The sequence below is a fragment of the Manis pentadactyla genome, chromosome 2 (genome assembly GCF_030020395.1).
Source record: "Manis pentadactyla isolate mManPen7 chromosome 2, mManPen7.hap1, whole genome shotgun sequence".
Classification (NCBI taxonomy): domain Eukaryota; kingdom Metazoa; phylum Chordata; class Mammalia; order Pholidota; family Manidae; genus Manis; species Manis pentadactyla.
Genome location: NC_080020.1, coordinates 156968279 through 156988729, shown reverse-complemented (window position 1 = coordinate 156988729; position 20451 = coordinate 156968279). Strand labels below are relative to the sequence as shown.

At 48.1% G+C, this 20451-nt stretch overlaps 1 long non-coding RNA gene across 4 annotated transcripts in view; it reads left to right on the top strand.

Moving 5' to 3' along the window:
- The window catches only part of LOC118922794 (uncharacterized), a 164457-nt gene that overhangs the window by 60077 nt on the left and 83929 nt on the right, over positions 1–20451 (top strand). For all 4 annotated transcript variants that reach the window (XR_008995752.1, XR_008995753.1, XR_005028888.2 and 1 more), the window contains exon 2: positions 1034–1258. This is a non-coding gene — a long non-coding RNA (uncharacterized LOC118922794). The remainder of the gene's footprint in view (positions 1–1033; positions 1259–20451) is intronic.

Below are 20451 nucleotides of genomic sequence, written 5' to 3'. Positions count from 1 at the left end.
GCAGCTGGTGGCATCTTTGGCATGTTATACGTAGAGGGGACAGCAGGGTACCTGGAGAAGCTCTGCACAGTCGCCCACCGCCTGTCCATCCTCTGACCATCAGTGTGTTGTTCAGAGACAAAGGCTGGGAGTAGTGGGAAGGTGTGAATCTGACCTCCCTCCCTTGGCTGTGCTGTCTCTGGTCCTCTCTTCCTCTCCTCCAGGGTGTGAACAGCAGATTTTAAGCAAAGCTGGCTTGTAGGGCTATCGTTTTGGGGCAGAGGTAATGGCCCTCTGGATTTCTGAATCAACCTGCCCCTGTCTGTCTTTGGAAGTTTCCCTTCACTTCTTTGGGAGAACTGATTGAGCTTCCACAAACTATGTGCATTTGGGAACCAAACCTACTGGTTTTGAATAGCAGAGAAGCTTTGATTAGAATCATAGTCCTTGGAGCTGTTCCCAGCAGCCACATGCTGTCCTCAGGGCCTTTGGTCAGGGGCCCCCCTTACCACCTCTCCTTCCCTCCCCATTGCTGAGGCTGCTGGGTGCCAGCTGGTCTGCCCCTGAGGCTTTGAAGTACCAGGGAGGCCAGCTCTCCTGGGATGGATGGGGAGAGGAGAGGAGACCAGAGGTCCAGCCGTCATCCTCCTTGTCCATCCTCGTCAGGCTGCTGTTCCACGATGACCCATCTCACATCTCTTTGGACCCTTGGGGACAGGTGCTCAGGGCCTCCGTGGGCCCAAGGAGTAGAACCTGGCTGGCCCAGAGGGTCAGAAATGGCTTTAGCTTCTCAGGAAACAGGCAATGGGCTTGTGGGAACATGAGTTTTTTTCACTCTCCTCTGAATTGTTTTTCAGCAGACGCCCTGCCCCCACATTACCAACTGCAATTTTTGTTGATTATCACTATTTGAATAGATGCTGATAAATTGGATTCCCCAGCTCACTGTGGCATTTATGATCTGTCTTTCCCTTTTTGGTTTCCACGTACTGGAGTGATTGTCTCTCAATGTGGTTGGCGTGACCTGTGTTTTTCACGCATGTTTTTGTTTCAGAATAACTGGGAGATGAAACAGGAAGCCCTGTGACACACTTGATCGAAAATGGCACAGACACAGAAAAATTGGGACTCAGCCCCCTCCGGTGCCTCTACCTGCCACCCACAGCCAGAATGCAGGTGAAGGGTTCACCCTGGGACGCGGTGCTAACAGCTGTGGACTCCTAGAGCCTCCACGTTCGCGGGTGATGTGTCTGTGATGACACGGCCACAGTTTGGTCTGGTGAGTTTCTTATTTGTCTGGCTAGACTCCGTGGGTCTCAATCCCTTTTCCTTCATTAAAAGCGAAACTAAAGAAAAGCGAATTGTTTGCTGATTAGCTATATTTAAACATTAATTTAAAGGATACCAAATAGCGTTTGAGATTAATTTCTATAGGAACATAAGTAAACCCTGCCTTAACCACACAGGCCATTATGACACATTTAGAAGTGTGTGGAACTTGAATCTCTCATTACTCAGCCTGGTTTGCCCTGCCTTTCCTCCTGCCGCTCTAGAAGACCTTTCTAGAGTCAGGATTGGCACGTCAACATTTGAGAAAAACACTGGAAGACATTTGGAAGTCTCTTTCCACACCCACTCTGAGGATGGCCTGCAAATGGTGACCCCCCCAAATCATCAACAACCTGGAGCTTTCAACCGGAGACCTGTCTTCTCAGCAGCAACCCTCCCTACACTCATCAGTCACCCACTCACTTCTTTCCAGAAAGGTTTCTTTGGGGTGTACTGTGTGCCAGGTTCTGGAAACAGAGCAGCAGATGAGATCAACTCTGCCCCAGTCTTCTCAGCACCTGGAGTCTACTACTAGGGCCATCACTGGGGCTTTGCCCACAAATAGGGGAGGGCTGTGCAGTTCATAATGGGTGGATGGCATGGTCATTTGATTTAGATGCCCTGATTTTTTAAGGCACCCTTCAAATCTGAGTCCCTGGAGCTGGTAACTAAATATTCCTTGAAATGGGTAAATGCAGCGCACTCCTCCTGCGGAGCCCCACTCTCTTCCCCAACCCTTCGTAGGACAGCTTGACCCTCCTAGGGACCTGGCCAAAGAGGCCATGAGCAGTTGCCTTCCAGCATTTCTGTCAGTTTCCCCCTTTCAGGCTTAGCCAACATCCAAGAATACTGTGAAAGGACCACTTGTACTGTTTCCTACTTCACAATAATTTGTCAGCAGACCACACCGATCCTCTCAAAGCCCCCAGTCGCACGGCACAGCGCACACTGCGGGGCACACCCAGGTCTCACCCAGATGCCCCAGGGAGGCTCTCTCTGACCACTGTCCTGAGAGAACCCACACTTTTTCTGACTGAATTTCATTTTCATCCCAGAACTTATCAATGTCAGCAGTAATCCTGTCTGTTCACTTAGTAATTACTGACAGCCTTTCACCTGCCCTCCAAATTTCAGCTCTATGAAGCTGACTCTAGTCTGTCCCAGCAACCTGCCTCTGCTCAACAATCTTCCCACCCTGCCTGAAGATTCTATTTCCCTCTCTGCTAGTTCTAGAAGGGGAGGCAGCAGGGTAGAAAGGTGTCACGGGGCAGTGGAGACAGGCCCCTTGGTGGGAGGAGCCCAGGCCCTGCTGTGGGTGTGTGCATGTGCCCCACGGGGTGCTCATCAGACCCAAATCAGCCCATCTGCCCATACCATTGCCCTGGTACAAGGGGATGCTGTTGGAAGAAGGTGTCTCACCAGGTTACCCCTTACCTGTGCTTTTGAGCAGGCTAAACTGCATCCTCTGCCCATTTCCCAGACACTGCCGCACAAAGATATTATGACCTGGAAAAGTTGGAAATGACAGGCTCAGGGAGAAGCAGAAATAACTACTATGGTATTTGCAGGAAAACTAGTTTGCAAAGGTAACTGGAGAAGGAACAGAAGGGAACTGAGCACCCAGTTCTAGGTGTCTGGAGCAGTGAATGGTTCTGAACCCAGGATAGACATTAGAAATACCCAGCAGTCTGAAGAAAGCAGACGCCCAGGCTCCACCAGGACCAATCACATCAGAATTTGGGATGGGGGCAGATGCCAGCATTTTGTCAGACTCTCCAGGTAATTCATGTAACCAAGGTTGAGAACTGTTGGTCTAAGGCTATACTGTCCAACAGGGGAGCCACTAGCCACATGTGTCTATTGAAAACTTAGAGAGTGGCTGGTGTGACTGAGGAATTGAATGTTTAATTCCTTTTTATTTTAATTAATGGGAGTGTAAATATCCACATGTGACTGGTGGCTGCCATATTGGACAGCACACACCAGAATGTGTGTGTCATCACAGACATTTCTACCAGACAGCTCAGTCTAGCAGAACTCTGATGCCTGGAACTGCCCAGTGACACTCCAGTGACCCCAGGAGAAATCAAAGGCAATTATCTGTCTGTTTACTTGACTCGGGTCTGCTCTCCTGACTTGGGACTGCATCTCTGAACACCTAGCCCTGGAAAGGGAGCTTTCTGAATGAGTTTTTAAATTATTGTAATCCCAGAATTTAGGGCAGTGGGAAACAAGCCTTCCAGGAAGAATTTTTGGAAAAATGGATTGCCAGAGGAGAGGTGCGGAGTCTTGGAGACGTTCGGCCTTTTGTGACGGGCTCACTGAGGCTCTTCGGCAAACCCCACCAATTTGGGGTTAGAGCTGGAGAAAGAGAAGCCAAAGCTGAATCATTTTCTGCTTATCATTCGCAGACTGTCACATTTTTTTTTCTTTTTTTGGAGGGAAAGTACCTTACAACAAATAATAATACTATTTTGAATTTCAGAGCTTTCCCTTTTTCAAAGCACTTTACCGCTTCTGACTTAGTTTGTCCTCACAACAAGCCCATAACATGATAGGGACAGGATTTTTTTTTGTGCCTGTCTCACACCCTGGGTGCTCAGTGGCATGCAAAGAATTAAAAAGTAAAGGTGGAGGCTCCAAAGTGTCGTTTTGTCATCTCTGGCCACGTTCAGGTACACGGGAGCATCACCAGACTCAGATGCACCCAGGCTCCCTCTGCACCCCTCCAGGGGACTGTGTTCTTCAGAGACACAGGGCTTCATACCTGTTCTGTCTTGTTTCATCCCAGCTCTTTAACTCTTGAGCATTGATTCTTTGAGGCCATTTTTCCTTACAGTTTGGTGTGACTTGCAGAGTTAATAAATATCCCTTCAGTGTCTCCCTCCAAGTTGTTTTAAAATGCAGTGAGAGGGACAGAGCACAGGACCAGGGGACATTCCTGCTTCTCTCCAGGGCACACGAGTGGTGCAAAACCAGCCACAGACTGACAGGGTCAGCTTGGAGCTTCAGCTTGCTCTGTGTGTGGAGCTGCAGAAAACCATTTCAAACCATTTGGACTGGGGAGGAAATACTGAATAGTTTGTCCAGCTGAGGTCTCCTGGGTGGCCTGGTCCGCCTGGCCATCTCCTGCAGCTGAAGTGGCAGGGGAGGCAAGAGCACAGACGCAGGGCCATGAGTTGGCCTCTCTGGGATGGTTGTCCTGCTAAGTGAATTCCCCTCCTCACACCAGCATCTGGCTCATAATTTATATCTTAATGTACATAGGATACGATGAGAGGTTTTCAGATGCTTTACTGAAAGCAAGACACACTTTCTGGGGCATTCCCCTAATTGACTGTTCTGGTGAAGCTCGTCAAAACAGGAAATGAGGTTAGCATGGAATGACTTTCTCTGAGAGATCTTGTGTGGCCTCTTTGAGACCACCACTTTCCTCCCAAAGGCTTGTGAGCCTTACCTAATGTCTCTTCTTGGTTTGCCCGGAAATTGGAGTGATGCTACCATCCTATAGATTTTAGAGCCCATTCCTTTTGAAAACGGTGGTGATATTTGCTCATTCCCAGCCTTCCAGACCTTCTTGCCTTCACTCCCATGTCTCTGAGATGTTTGTGAGTGGCTTTGAAGTTAAAGCTGTGCCTACTTCGAGCATAGCAAAATGTGGTTGAGCCGAGGGCTCTGTGCACATGCTGCGGCTGATGGATTCACACGCAGGCCCCCCCACAGGCTCCAGGTAGCTCCCAACTTGTGCTCTTTGGTCCACATGTTCCCTGTGCATCAGAGTTGCCAGTAAGAGAATCAAAAACAGTGGGAACAATCCATTTTCTCTCCCTGCTCCATGTGTGAGCATCTGGCTCAGAAATGCACTGTGATTGAAAGAGTTGGGCCTGGCTTCCTCACGTGAATTCCCCTGGTGGGCTCCTCAATTCAGTTATCAAAAGCAGTGAGGGTTTCAGAGTCTAGGCAGGCTGCAACACGGCTCTCTTTGCTGAGGCTTTCTGGTGAATGACTCTACTTGAAATTTCTAGATGTAAATGTCTTTTTGTCCACACTGAAGTACTTCTGAGTCATATTTGCTTTTAGCTGGGAGAAGGGAGTCAGCCTGGAGAATGTCTGGCCTTGACCCACAGGTGTCCAGGGATGACGGATGTCTCCAAATGTTTTAGATTACCTCTAGAGGGGTCGCTCCGCATGTCCAGCTCTGCCTGATGCTTTGACCTCTGTAATTTCAAGTCTATTTTTCTTTTCACGTGAGTTGGCAGGACCTCCAAAGCCGTTCTGAGTCCCGATGGCTGGAATGGGGCACACCCTTTCCTATAGCCTGGGGTCAGATCTATAGGTACTGTGTTTTCAATGATGACCTCCTGAGCAAATGGATTAATGAGCATGCACCTTTAGGAGAATCCCAGCTACCGTCTGAGGGTTCAGTTTGCTCCAGATGTAAGTTTTGGTGTTTCAAAACATTATTTCCAGTCCTCAGAACAGGCCCCTGAGGTGACATAATATCCTTAGGTTTCAGTTAAGAAAACTGAATTTCAATTTGCTCCAGACCAACTTGTAACATGATGGCACATCCTGGCTTTAAGTCCAGAGTTGTGTGGCCATCTCTTTATTACACTGTCTCTTTGTGTTTTATACATATATCCGAGCAAATGCCAGTTTTCCTTAAAAATGACTGTGAATGAGAAGCAGCAGTTGGAAGGCAGATAGCAGAGCATAACTGAAAATAGGGGGCACCTGGAAGTCAGGTGATCTGTGCGACCCCAGCTCCCCTAACTGTGGGCAGTGTAGCGGCCACCCCAGCCTCTGCCATGGTCACCCTGACAGCCTCGTAGGCCCTGCCTTCTGCCCGCATTGTGTGAGGAGCCTAGGGAGAGGGGCAGGCTGTGGACAGACTTTGTTCTCTGAGAACTGCCTGCCACTCAATTTGTGGCTGGGGGGATCAAAGAGGCAGAGCCCCGCTCTGTCCCCTTGGCCCCAGAATCTGCATTTCAGCAAGATCCCAGGAGATGGGTGAGAGGACACAGCTTAGAGCCCTGCACTCGGGGCCCCTTCAGGTCAGAGTCCTGTGGGGACACCTCTTACCGCCAAAGCCCCATGTCTGCCTGCCTTCGGCAGGTGGCCAGTAAATGTTAGTGAAGTGAATGTGGTCTTTATTCTTCCAAGCTGCTGGTGGGGAAGGGGTTTTCAGTTGGAAAGAGGCTCCTGGGGTCCCAGGCAGGCCTCCACCCCTCTGCAAACTGCGGGGCCATTGGAGAAACAGTGGGACAAGAAGGAGAGCAGGCTGGGCAACCACAGGAGTTGTACCTATAGAAGAGATTGCTGCTGCCATTTGAGGAGGAAAAGCAGCAGTGAAGGAAATACACCATCCGGAACTATGAGTGTCTGTCTCCAGCCCTTTCCAGTTCTCACCCATTATTTTTACCTTCAGAGCTTCTAGAGGCGACAGAATGTGACTCTGTAATTACTGTTGCTGGTCATTTTAGGTGAGGGGATCGTGGACCTCGGTTTGCCAGGCTGATCCTGGTCATGCCCATCAGAAAGCCATAATGCCCGTTAATTACTTGCAGTTCTGCCTTTCACTCAGACATGTCCTGGTTTGGACAATAAATCAAGTCACCTTATGTCTACATTTTTAGTCCCCTCAGAAGTTGCTTAATTAATATGAAGCTGCTCACGTGCCATGGTCTCTCTGGGAAGGAAGGGTGCTGGGCAGATGGCCCATGGCTCTGCTAGGGCTGCCCTAGAAGAAGCAGAGTTGCCAGCGGAAGAGTGCGAATAGGTGTGTGCACATGTATGCGTTTGTGTGGAATGGTCCTGTGAATGTCGGGGGGTATGTGTGGGGTTGCGTGGTCTATATGTGTGGGGTGTGCATCTATAGTGTGTGTGCATGCCTGCCTGTGAGGGTGGGGTGGGGTGGGTGTGCACACGGGCTGTGAGTGGGTGGGTGGGGTGGGATTGCTGTGTATGGTGCATGTGCTGTGCATATGGGTGGTGTGTTTGCCCAGCTGTAGGTACGGTACATGTGTGTTGTGGGTGTAGGTGTAGCTTGTGTGTGTGTTCACTGTGTGTATGTGAGTTGTGTGGGTTTTGCGTGAGGCTGAGTACAGGTTTCTGTGTTACAGGAGCACCTGTGTAGGTGTGTGTGGGTGTCTGCCATGTGCATATGTATGTGTCTGGTGGGTATCAGTCTCTGGTGTGTGAGTGAGTGGTGTTTTGTGTGTGTATGTGTATCTGTTGTGTGTGTGTCTAGTGTGTGTGTGGCTATGTGTGGTGTGTGTGCATCTGGTGTGTAGGGGCACTGCACGGAGGGAGAGAGGATGTGTGTGCCCTTGGGGCTCACTTGAAGGCTGTGTTCAGACCCAGGCAGAGCTGTGCACATACCACCACAAGGGGAGGCCTCTGCCCCAGGTGGGGGCCCACCAGGTACTCCTGGGAAGCCCCTCTGAGCAGCTATGCGGGTGGGTGGGGTGGATGTCTGCTGGGCTGGTGAGTGCAGGCCCTGAGCCTCCTGTCCCTGAGCCTTGGGGACGGGATGGGCCCCACCGCTCATGCCCAGCTTATGACTGGCTCATAGTAGGGCCTCAGGAAGGATGTGCCTCAGTGGACTCACGCACATGGAAGCCCATCTCCTCTGCCCTGCTTGCTGACCTAGGGGCACTCAAGGAGTGCGTCTGACTCCAAGTGTCACGCGCAGTGCCCTTGTAGGAGAAGAGGACTCCTTCCTGCAGCACTGTGTCCCCTGCTGGCGGCCCCAGTGATCCTCCTGGACAGAGTGCAGAGGCAGCCAAGCCCAACCAGGCGGGCCCTTCTCTCAGTCATGGCCCTGCCTCCATGGTGATCTGCCTGGCCTTGAGATGCTGAGGTGGCCCACCTGGCCCCAGAGCAGAAGGTGCCTGGCCTCTTACCTGCATGGCCCCTGACCTGGCCCTCACCTGCTGTCCCTTCTGGAAGAGCCCTGCTCGTGTTGGTCAAGGGCCACCTGACTTTCCTCTCTCTGAGCCTCCAGAGGCGGCGATGACCCAGGAAGCTATTTCCAACAACATGACCAGTGCTGGGACCCTTCCTTTAGGCTTAAGGAAGTGGAGACGCCAGATGTGACAAAACTTGGTCATACGTGCCCCAGTTCTGGTCTGCAAGGTCAGGAAGTTGTTTGATCTCTCTAAGGCTCAGTTTCCAAATCTGTCAACTGGGGAGAATATGTCTATTGTGCCTGCATAGGAGGATATTTGCAATAATGTACGAAGGCACTTAGTATAACACCTAGCACAAAGTACTGATTCAGTAAATGGTGACTCTCATAATTATTATTTTAATTCATAAAAATTGAGGATTCAAAAAATTAATGTAGAACTGTGCCATCAGTGAAAATACTCTGATGCGGTCCCAGTGACCTAAGCCATAAAATATCAAATATTAAAAGGGAAAAAGAAAAGATCTAGAAAACAGGGTTAACAGAGAGGGGTCTTAGAAAAAAAAGTAGTGGTGGCGACAGGGAGCCAGAGAAACGTGGGGCCAGCCTGCGGTGACAAGCGTGACAAGAGCTGGATCCTGAATATGCGGAGCCAGACACCGAACAGGAACAGTGATTTGCTTTAATGTAAATGTTTTTATGTCTTTCTGTTCTTGAACTTTTAACCTTGCTGGTAAACAGAGCACATACAGTAACGAATTGTTTTTCTGAGAATGGACTTTTGAGGAAATAGGAAAAAGAAAGGATTTTTATTAGCTAATTGTCAGTCTTGTGCATCGTGGTTGAAAACCTCTCGCCTCTTAACTGTGCTTCAGGAGACAGCTGGCCACCAAAAGATCAATTAATTTTAATGTAAGGGAGAAAAAAACCTTTAAAACGTGTAAATACAGCCGTTCGAAAATGGTACAATTTATAGACAATAGAGGGAAGAAAGTCATTCTCTAGAAAGTTTCTGAGACAAAAGAACAACCCGTCCACACTCCAGTTTGTTGTGTCTAATTAGAAAGTCCCCGTGCCCCATTTCCCTGCAGACTCCTGCCCTTCATGCACCACTCACCCCATTTCCATCCACTGTAACTTCTGAGATCCTGGGATGAAAGAGAGCTCCCTAGTCCTGCAGGGAAGAGGGAGCCTAAGGCACACTTGCAACGCCCAAGGTACTCGCTTTCTTCTCCAGGCATCCTTGTGCACAGACACTGTCTCTACCAACCAACTGGGCGAGAATACTCTGTGGCAAATGAGAATCATGACAGGGGACCAGGCAGAACAAGGAAGACCCGGATGCCAGCATGAGGTTTTCACTTTAAAGTGTCACTTCACCTCTGCCCTGTAATTTCCTTAACTGTTAAATGAAGATGTGTCATTTTTGGCTTTCAAGCCCCATGGAGATGTTGTCAAACGCAAGATCCGTGAACTGCTTTGAAATAGTTGCATGAAAAAAAAAGAAACCCTCACCATGCCAAGTTGTGATGGAGTCTGACCAACGCTGTAGCAAGTGAGCGCAGGTCCTTTATGGCTGATAAGACCTGGTAGGGACCCTGGCCTCGTAATAATGTTCCCTGCCCTCACTATGTATACCCACAATGTTGTGTCTGTTGATTTGAATGCTGGTGGAACCTCTTCCAAATAATGCTCCCATTGGAAGGTAAACTGAGGACATGGAGGGTAAATATTTCAAGTCTTCTAAGACATAGGGCAGTGTTGACAGGACTTCTAAGTTTCTCCCTGCCTTCTTAGAGGAAGAGGGGAGAAGAGGAGGAGAAGTAGACAAAAATGAAACAAATTGCCAGACCTTTTAAAAAGGTGGGACAGAAACAACAGAGCATGCTAAGAGAGGCAGCCTGTGAGAAGTCAGTTCCTAAACTCTAGGTCCCCACCCTCTGCCCTCTTTTTCCTTTCAGAATAATTAAAGAATGGGCTAAAATCCAAATGTGTGTGTGGTATCTTTATCTGATTGACCTCATATTACTAATCACATCTTATCTTTGCTTGTAAAGCACCCCCCTTCCTGTTCTCCAGACACATTACTTCTTTAAATGTTGTGAACATAACACACCTATGAGTCAGCTCTGCAGAAAAACATAACACAAGGTCTTTGATCCTCTGTAATTCGTTAGGAGGGCTAGTTCTGGAAAGCCTGAGCTGGCCTTACTAGCAACCTGTTCCCCACATTCCCAGAGCTCAGCAAACAGCCACTCTCCCGAAGCAAGCAGGGTGAGACAGCAGGTAAATACCAAAGAATGGAAATTTGATTCTTTTCCCTACCTGTGTCTTTTCTAGTTGACAAGATTATCTGTCAATTCAAAGTTTGCTGAGACTCGTGAGTTTGTAGATCCATTTGTAAGGCTGTGTTAATATTCTTGAGAAATTCAGTTGCCTATAGTTAATGCTTTTTTTTTTTAACTTGATTCATCTCAAACTACTGGAGCTGGAAAATAAGATGCATGTTTATTTATTTTTTTATTTTTATTTTATTTTATTTTTGAGAGGGCATCTCTCATATTTATTGATCAAATGGTTGTTAACAGTTAACAACAATAAAATTCTGTACAGGAGACTCAATGCACAATCATTAATCCACCCCAAGCCTAATTCTCATCAGTCTCCGATCTTCTGAAGCACAACGAACAAGTTCTTACATGGTGAACAAATTCTTACATAGTGAATAAGTTCTTACATGGTGAACAGTACAAGGGCAGTCATCACAGAAACTTTCAGTTTTGATCACGCATTATGAACTACAAACAATCAGGTCGGATATGAATATTCGTTTGATTTTTATACTTGATTTATATGTGAATCCCACATTTCTCCCTTATTATTATTATTATTTTTAATAAAATGCTGAAGTGGTAGGTAGATGCAAGATAAAGGTAGAAAACATAGTTTAGTGCTGTAACAAAGCAAATGTAGATGATCAGGTCTGTGCCTATAGGCTAACTATTAATCCAAGCTAGACAAGGGCAACAAAACATCCACGGATGCAGAAGATTTCTCTCAAAACAGGGGGGTGAGGTTCTAAGCCTCACCTCTGTTGATCCCCAATTTCTCACCTGATGGCCCCCCTGCAACTGTGCCTGTCTTAGGTTGTTCCTCCCTTGAGGAATATTACCCGTCTCTGGCTAACCAGTCATCTTCCGGGGCCATACAGGGAAATATAAAGTTGGTAAGTGAGAGAGAAGCCATATTGTTTGAAAAGGTTAGCTTTTTACTTCTTTGCAGATTTATGCCCTGTGGGTTTTATGCCCAACATTTGTCTTGAGGTATCTTTACCACTTGGAAGAATTATGATACTCGGTAAATTCGATATGAGGCACGAATTCTATTTAAGGGTTGTAATTAGGAAGGAAGAAGAAAAGCTATAGAAGTAGCAGGCTGAAGAAAACATGGGAAGATTGATTATTTCTTTGACATATCTTCTTGTAGAGTAACTTAAGCATGTATAGGTTTTAAACTACTAATTAAATTGCACACACACATTAACATAATAGGAATACAGTTACATAACCAAAGCAGACCTACAATTACCAGCCATCTCCAGTGAAACCAAGAAAACCAGTTAGGCACCCTAAGCATTTGTGAAAACTTATCAATGATATGATGGATATTGTCTAACTGAATTTGAATAGTTTGAGAAAAATCAGACAATTTAAAACAACACATTCCTGGGAACTGTTCACATCCCATATGTTCTTTTAACAGTAGATAATCTGTAGTCTCAAGATTTTGGAGCGCTGCAACTTGCACTTCTCCTAATTCTTGGTTGAGTTCCAACAGTATAGATCCAGTCAAATTTGTTGTTTTACTGTATGCACAGGCCAGCTTAAATATCTCCTTCTTCATTCCCATGGCAATTCCAGGAACCAGTGGGATGAATGCAGCTACAGTTGCAACAGCGCCAGGATGTTTGTTGACGTTTTTTGATGATCATCTTCTGGAATGACTCTTTCAGAGTATGTTGATGTTGGAACTTCTTCTTCATATAGTATCTTATTTTGTTTTCTGGGTAGCCAAATTGGGCTTTGATCCTCTGTATAAACACAAACAGACCCTTTGCCCACACTTTGATATGCCCTTTATACCATTGTGAAGAACTTACTGGAGGTCGCCACACAGGAACTGCTTTTTTTTTTTTTTTAAGATAAAGGAATATTATCAGAAAAATGTACTTCCATAGCTGATCTGACACCCTTTAAATGATCAAAATTAAGGATATTTAAAGCAGATGCATGTTTATTTTTAAGATATTTTTAAGATGAACTTATCATATTGAAGAAGTTATTGTGTTGTGGTGGTGCTCCTGGTCCCTGCTGTTGTTGGTTAGCTGGTTCTAGGTTCTACAAGGCCTCTCCTCTCTGGGCCCCTAGGCAATGACTGGGCTGATGCAGTTCTCTGGCCACATGATGAAACAGGAATTTTTAAGGCTAAGACTGAGTGGGTAGTGCTGCTGAATAAGGCTCCTGTGTGCACACACGTGTGTGTGTTGCTAGCTTGAAAATTCTTTGAAGAATTACATAAATACTTGGATGTAAGTTGCAGTGTGCACATGAACATGTCCCATTATGACAAAGGTAGATTTAAAAGTATTCCTTCCATTGGTAAATAAATCTTCCCCAGTCATTCCAGCTCCTAGTCACATTTGCAATGTCTTCAGCCTCCCCTAAACCCTGACCCTTTGGACAGCAAGTTGGGAGGCTCTTTATTTGAGTCTAATTTCGTGTTTCTTTGAGAGAGGAATCTAATATTTATTAAAATACAATATGAACATGTATTTGTTCTAAAAGTACTTCCAGATACTCATCCATGGCCCAGTGAGGCAGGTATTAGCCTCACCCCATTTTAAGACCAAGAAATGAAGTCTTGGAATGGACAAGCAGCCTGTCCAAAACGACCCAGTTAGGAAGTAGCAAAACTGGTACTCAGAGTGGTTTGTTTAATCAAATTGCTTAAAAGTGCAAACAGAATTTTGGGGTTTGCTGGGGGAAAAAAAGTAGTACCTACTTTAAATTTGCTGCACCACACTGGCTTAAATGATAAATGAACACACATGAGTACTGAAAAGCCACAGATCCTCTTAAAGAAAAGGTTGTGAAATTATGACATTCACTTTAGGCAAGCCTCTGTCTGAGAGTAACACGGTGGGGTGTCATTTAGATCCTCCCAGTGCTTGTATAAATAGAGAGATTTGGGGCTCAATTTATGTCAGTGTTTGTGACGTTGGCATAATATACAATCTCTGATTGCCCTTCTAAATTCAAGGAGAAATGCATCTTCGCATCAAATTGAGAGAGGAATCTAATATTTATTGAAAACAATACGAGCATGTATTCATTCTAAAAGTACTTTCAGGCACTCATCCATGATCCAATGAGGCAGGTAGTAGCTTCACCCCATTTTAAGACCGAGAAATGGAGACTTGGAATGGACAAGCAGCCTGTCCAAAACGACCCAGTAAGGAAGTAGCAAAACTGGTGCTCAGAGTGGTTTGTTAAATCAAATTGCTTAAAAATGTGAACTTGGTTTGTGAAACGACCCTGTCTGCATGGTAGTATCGCCTCCAATCTATCACCAATCCACCAGGCCCAAGGTGGTCCTACAACCAGAGACCGGCATGCCCAGAATAGGAACCCAGGCTGCTGAGCTTCTTTCCCCTGCCACAAGGTCAGCTGGGGGCACCTTCAGGCGCTCACACTGTGTTGCCTCCTTGTCCAGGCGCAGGATAAATGCCCCTGGCACCACGTCGTGAAGGCACCCGCTTCTGGAAAAGGGGTTTCCTTCTGAGCGCCAGAAGCCTGTCCCTTCACTCTGAGTTCTAAAGGCAACATTTGTCCGGGCTGACATAGAACTGTGTGGGCTGCTTTCTGTGTTTCATCGCAGAAAGGAGTTGTGAAAACTTGGGAAGCGGGAGGCCTCGGCCCCGGCAGTCGGCTTCCGGAGCTGCAGCCACGATGCCGCTGAGACCAGATCCTCTGCGTGGAATGGGGAGGCTTTCCTCAGGAATTCCCTGAGTCCCTGTGGGGGAGGCACACTCGCCAGATGTTCCCGATTCAACACCTGGGCCAGTGTGGATAGTACTTTCTAGAACATCTCGGGCAGGGTGACACGGTTCTAGAGCGCCACAGTGACCACCTGTCTCAGGGACCCTCGTTCCAGCCCCTCCTTCAGTGGAGCTCAGAATGTGAAGGTCAAACACTGAATCTGCTCTTGTCATCCCTGGAGATTCTTTTTTTAAAGGTTCTGCACATTCACACAGAAATCAGGAACCTGATCACTGTGGAGGGAAAAATCCTTCTTTCCTGAAAGTTCCCATCCATGTTGAGTAAACATCATAAATCTATGGCAGACAGACAGGCTGCACGTCTCAAATTACCTCCTGCTACAATTTTAGCTTCAAGTTTTAAGGCCCTAAACATGAATAACATTGTATCCCAGCACAGGTCTGATTAATGAGGTGGATTTGCCAATTTCGGGGTAGGAGAGTGGCTTCCCACCCCCTTCTTTTTATTCCTCCGGCTTAGTAACCACTTCAGCAAATGTCCCTATTAAATATACAAGGCAACAGAGTGCAATAAAAACTGAAGGATGTGGCAGATAAACACCAGCATCTCTCCAGGCAGACCTCACTACCGGAAAAAGGACAGATCTGCTCAGGTTTGTCCCCGGAATCCCAAATGTTCCATGGCGATTCCAGCATGAAGTCGCTCCCACCTTGCTATTTGCCTTGGGGCAGTTTTAGTCTGTAGGTTGCATTTTCGGGACCATGCTTCCTTGGTAGTCTTGTGGTTCATACAGGGAGCAGCCAGACCCACCCTCCTTACGGGTGAGACAATCGTGCCCTCTTACGCATCTGAGAATAGGGCTGAAAGTCACGCTTGGAAGCTAATGCAAATTAGCTGCTAATATCCAACCAGGAAAGAAAGGGGGTTTTGTCTTGCCCAGATATTGCCAGCCTCCAGATAGGGTTATGAGTCCCTGAAATAATTCCTGGATAGGAATCATATTTGTTGAGCATTTACTACATGCTGGGCACACTGAACAAGAAGGGCTGAGTCCTCTGTGAGGTGGGAGAGGGGCCCAGCACACACGATCTCCTTCGCTGGGCAAAACGGCCCCCTCCAGGCAGTGACAGTATCTCCATGATTCTCACGCATAATCAAGCTAAGGCTTCTGGGGTGACACAACTTGTCCAGTGAAGCTGGATTCTGAGCCAGGCTCTGACTCCAGGTTTGATATTCTTTTATTTTTTTTAAGTTGGTGGAAAAGACTTACATTTTTTTTTTATATTGAGGGACATACAATAATAGAGTCAATATTCTTAAGCAATAAAACCTCTCTGCCTCCCCATCCCAGTTCCTACTCTGATCCTTCTTTTTCACACACACACACACACACACACACTTGTTCACACTTGAACCCTTGTGTGGACCAATTACATCAATGATGTAACCACAGCAGAACCTGGCTTAGTCTGAATTACAGGAAGTTTGAATCTAAAATTTTCATGATATGGAGGCTCTATAGAGTCAGTGTTTCTGGTGAGTTTTCATTTTCTTTTCAACTGTATTTCAGCAAGCTTCTTCTCTAAAGAGCCAGATAGTAAATATTTCAGGATTTGTAGACCATACTGTCTCTGCTACAACTATTCAACTCTACCATCATAATGCAAAAGCAGCCACAGGCAATGTGTACAGGAATAAGAGTAGCTGTATTCCAATAAAACTTTATTTACAAAGACAGGCAGTAGGCCAGGTTCGGCCCACAGGCCATAGTTTGAGATCCCATAGTTTAAACCCAGGTCATCATTAAAAGTGCTTAGACATTGAGCCTGGCTAACCTATCAGAGGTGGGACTAGGTACCAGGGCCTTTGCGGTGAGGCAGTAGAGGTTCACCACTGCTTACTCAGCCCTGGAACCACATTGCTCCTACCCTCAGATGGTGAGGCCAGCAGGTCTCAACATGTGCTCCAAAGGGAGGTAGCAATAGACATTTTTCCAGAAAGGAGTTCTCTGGGCTAGTAAGTTTGGGAAACCTGGGGCTAGATAGTTAAACTGTTTCCATTACTGCAGGACTTCTCAGGTCCTTTAATATATGGATGAACATTATTAATCTCTAGGAAAGGAAAGGAGCTCAAGTTTTGCAAGCTCATTGGACCTTTGTGCCCAGTCCTTTGTGTGCAGAGCGTGTACGTACACTATTCTTTTGGGACTGCTCTAGACCCCAGGTCCTAAAATTTTTCATAAGGTCTTACTTTTACTTCTGTCAACTGTTCCCACTTGAGGGTACCTGCCTCAGCTGCTACCACCCACACAATAGCCCACTTCATCCTCAGAGTCACACTGTGGTTCAACAGGGGAATTTGGAGGCCCTGCCTCCCATGACCTAGTGTGAATGTATTCAGATTTGAGAGTGTAGGGAGGTCAGGATTGGAGTGGAGGCCGGTGTGTCTATTTCCTTTGTTTCTATAACATGGTGCTTGAAGGTCTGGTATTTATGGCCTTGTAGAATGTTCTTGAACCTCTTAAGTCTCCTTGTGCTTTTGGTTTGAGAGACTGGATGGAAAGTCTCCCATAGGAACACAAGCTCAGAGCTTCTTGAAGCCTGAGGCAGACAGTTAGCTCTAGTCAGGGACCTTAGGGACTCTGATGGAAGCATGGGCACGGAATATTCGTGCCTGGAAGGTCACCACCAAGTGCGACCTCAGCGAGAAGGCAGGACTCAAAGGTACAGAGTCACTGCTATAGTGGAAAAACCATCCAGTGAGGGCAGTTTTGAGTAAGAGTCTTAACCCTGAGGAGCCTTCCGTTCATCTGTAAAGTGGAAATGCTGATGCCTGCCAACCTTCGGTTCGGAGCAGGTGGCTGGTAGAGAGGTGTGTGCTAGAGTTCACAAAGAAGGCTGAGGTGGGGTTTGGAGGAAGCATCTGGGGTGATCCAGACCTTACTGGGCCCTTCTGAGAAGCTAGGCATTGTGGACAAAGTTGGGAATCTGACTTGCAGGACATGCTCCTTTCAGCATATGCTTCAGTCCCAGCACTGGGCTCACTTTTCAAAAACTAAGTAAGTAACAGAGGGCTTTTGAAAAGGTCTACCTGGTCCTCAAAGACCCACAGCAAATGGAGTGCAGTGGTTGGGCTGGGAAGGGTTCTTGAGGCTTATTTATCATGTAATATTTTACAAGGAGGCTGTGCATTATTTTTCTAATTGAAAGTGACTTTTTCAAAAAGACAAAGGGCATCAGGAGAAGATGTGATTTTAGGTTCAGACTTGTTTCCATTTTGACAAGATGGGTGGGTTCCATGAAAAAGCTTGGTGACCTGCTGTTACTGTCCCATTTTGTTGGGTTTTAATGTTTGTTTTGTTTCTCATTTGTGTAGCTCTCTTACTAAGAAAGCTCCTAAACCAAATCAAAACAAAAATGACAAAAGCAGTAACAGAGAACCAAATCACACCAGCACAATTCAGACCGTCTTGGTTCGCGCTGCTGTTCCACAGGCTGTGTTTGTTTCAAAGCGCACCTGCTTCCTTTTCTCTCTTAGTTGCCATGCGCTGCCGGGATTCCCTGCCTCCTGTCCAGGGACCCACGTGAGTCCTGGGCAGCGCATTCCAGGCGGGGCCCCCAGCCTGTCTTCATCTCCTCTCCCCACCCACCCCAAGGGGAAGGAGCCTTGCCAGCTTTGGCTCCTTCCAGGCAGGTGCCTGGCCCTGAAGCCAGGTTCGAACCCAGGAACTCCAGTCTTTCAGATAGGACCTCTGTGGGCAGAGGAACCCCTTTATTTTGGGGAGTTGGTCCACAGAGGGACCCTGCGCCATCAGCGGGCCCTTGTGTTACCTGCCCAGAGATCACAGTCATGTATCCTCCTGGGAGGTGAGAAATTGGTTCTAGCCCCTCCATCTTCACAGTCTCACCTCTCTAGCCCCTGATTTGCAAGCAGTCAGAGAGAGCCGCCAGGCTTCCGCTAGGCTCAGGCAGGGAGGGTGAACGTGGCCACTGCTTAGGAGGAAGAGCCAGGCAGGCGTGAGGTCGAATCCCAGCCCTGACCTGGACTAGCTGTGTGATCCAAGGCACCTCTGAGCCTCAGTGTCCCCATGTGTAAAGTGGAGACAAAGACCAGGCCTTGCCCCATGGGTGGCTGTGTGGCAGAAGTGCCATTGTGCCTGTGCACAGGGCTGAAGCTGGTGCCCAGGGAAGGGGCTTCGGAGCAGGGTCTGACAGCTATCGGGAGGCTGCTGCGTCCATCCTGGGGAGGCTGTGCCGGATCAGAGGGGAGCTCTACAAGCCACTTGAAAGGGACCTTGACTCATTTTGTGGTAACCAAATGTGCAGTTCAGGAAGTGCTTTGCAAGAGTGAACTGGGCTCCAGCCGCCCCCTGGTCCCCTGCCCTCTGCTCGGAAGTCATGGTGTGTCTACCCTGTTCCCAGGAGCACTCCCTCTGGCATCAGCAGGCCTGCTTCCACAGTGTGGACACCAGGCCGGTGCCCGTGGGCTGTGTGCCATGAAGGCTGGCTGCTGCAGGGCCACAGACGGGCCTGCGGACCCCTGGGTTCTAATTCCGCTCCACCCCCTAGGCCAGGCACCCAGCGCTCTGAGCTGCTTTTCCTCATCTCTGACTGGACTCTGCCTGCCAGGCCAGCACTGAGCACTTGACAGACCCTGTGTCATTTAAGCCTTGCAAGTAGGTCTTTGTGAAAATAGGAAGAGTCTCACCATTTAAAGATGGGGAAACTGAGGCACCCAGAGGTCAAGAAATGCCAGAGCACATGGAAGGTGAGGCCTACAGCCAGGATTCAAACCTGGGAGTTGTACTCTAGAGCCTGCCTCCTAACCACAGGCATCTAGAGCCTGGCACACAGTAGGTCTCAGCAGTTCCTAGTAGGAATGGAAGAGTGCCCAGTTTGGACTGGCCACACACACGATGTGGTGCAGAGGGGACGAATGTGCAGGGGCTTCAGCTCCTGCTGCTGCTTTGCTGTCAGGCAGAGGACTGGCTCTGTCCAGATTCCCTCCTGTTCCTGTGGGATGTCCCCCAAAGCCTCCCGCAGTGGCTGCCCGGAGGGTAGACCCCATGGCAGCCACCCAAGCCTTCTAGCAGCCTGAAGCACCAGGCCGAGGGTGGTAGCTGTCCGTGTGGGGGGTGCTGACAGGTGGTGGTGAGGGAGGCAGGTGCCAGTGGGGGGCCTGGACCCAAGTGGGTGGGGGGTTGGCTGAGAGGAAGAGGCTGCCCTGCTAAAATGGGGCTCCAGGCACTGGCCATGCAGGGCTCTGGTGGGGGAGGAGCAGAGGTGCCCCATCTCAGTGGCACAGAACGGCAGGGCTGGCTCACAGGGCCTGAGGAAAGTAGTGCCTCCTCTCGGCTCTGCTTCCTAGGCCCGGGCACAGAGAACCCTCCCTGTGAGTTGAGCCGTACCTTGGTGGGCAATAGTGGGTCTGTCCAACTGCCATGTTCACGGCACACACCCTCATTCCCAGGGCACTTAAAGCCCCGAGTTGACTGACGGGGTCGGGGAAGCCTGGCCCTCTGGGTCCTCACATCCTCGGAGCCCGAGCTCTGGCTGCCGGGGCCTGGTCTGCCCGGCCCCCCGGCTGGACAGTGGCCCACTCCCTGTGTCCACAGCCCACAGGGGGAAAAGGAAGCTGCTATTCTGACCGCCCAGAAACATCTGCTCCCCATTTGTCATTGTCCAGCTCTGATGTCTTTTGGGACTATGTTTGAAAGACAGTTTTTACTATTGCAACCAAAAAAAAGCAAAAGGAAGCAAATAATTATGGGACCCCTTCATTCTGGGACTGTTTTCTGTGTCGTGAAAAAGCCGTCTCAGTAAATAGGAGCTTTGACCAAATTACCCTCCCCCAGACAAGTGACTACAGCCTCTGCCCTCACCCTCTTTACAGCCCACTGTGCTGAGAAACATTGAGATAAATGCATCTGGGCTGATGCTGGAACAAAATGAGCCAACAGGAAACATTTCATTTTCATCTGGGCTTGTCTGTGCATCGTTTGAAGGCTACCTGTGACCTGGCCCAGGGTCCTTAATGCTCTGTGATCAAAATGCCTCTAGTGAATGACAGCAGAGCCACCTCCTGAGCCTTCAGCAGCTCTTGCTGTGCTCTGGGTGTTTCTAGCAGGTGCTTGTTCATACACGCGAGAAGCTGGATCAGACTCATGGGAAGTGT